Source organism: Anarrhichthys ocellatus, unplaced genomic scaffold (genome assembly GCF_004355925.1).
Source record: "Anarrhichthys ocellatus isolate YVR2014 unplaced genomic scaffold, GSC_Weel_1.0 scaffold240, whole genome shotgun sequence".
In the NCBI taxonomy this organism is placed as follows: domain Eukaryota; kingdom Metazoa; phylum Chordata; class Actinopteri; order Perciformes; family Anarhichadidae; genus Anarrhichthys; species Anarrhichthys ocellatus.
In genome coordinates, this window is record NW_022280270.1 from 42,052 (window position 1) to 42,251 (window position 200).

Below are 200 nucleotides of genomic sequence, written 5' to 3' on the forward strand. Positions count from 1 at the left end.
TCTCTGCTACCCGTCTCTCTCTCTCTGCTACCTGTCTCTCTCTCTCTGCTACCTGTCTCTCTCTCTCTGCTACCTGTCTCTCTCTCTCTGCTACCTGTCTCTCTCTCTCTGCTACCCGTCTCTCTCTCTCTGCTACCTGTCTCTCTCTCTCTACTACCTGTCTCTCTCTCTCTGCTACCTGTCTCTCTCTCTCTGCTACC

General features: G+C 53.0%; 1 protein-coding gene across 1 annotated transcript in view; it reads left to right on the forward strand.

The window, feature by feature from the left end:
- The window catches only part of LOC116401061 (inactive phospholipid phosphatase 7-like), a 3,151-nt gene that overhangs the window by 1,659 nt on the left and 1,292 nt on the right, over window positions 1-200 (forward strand). The gene's annotated exons all lie outside the window — the stretch shown is intronic.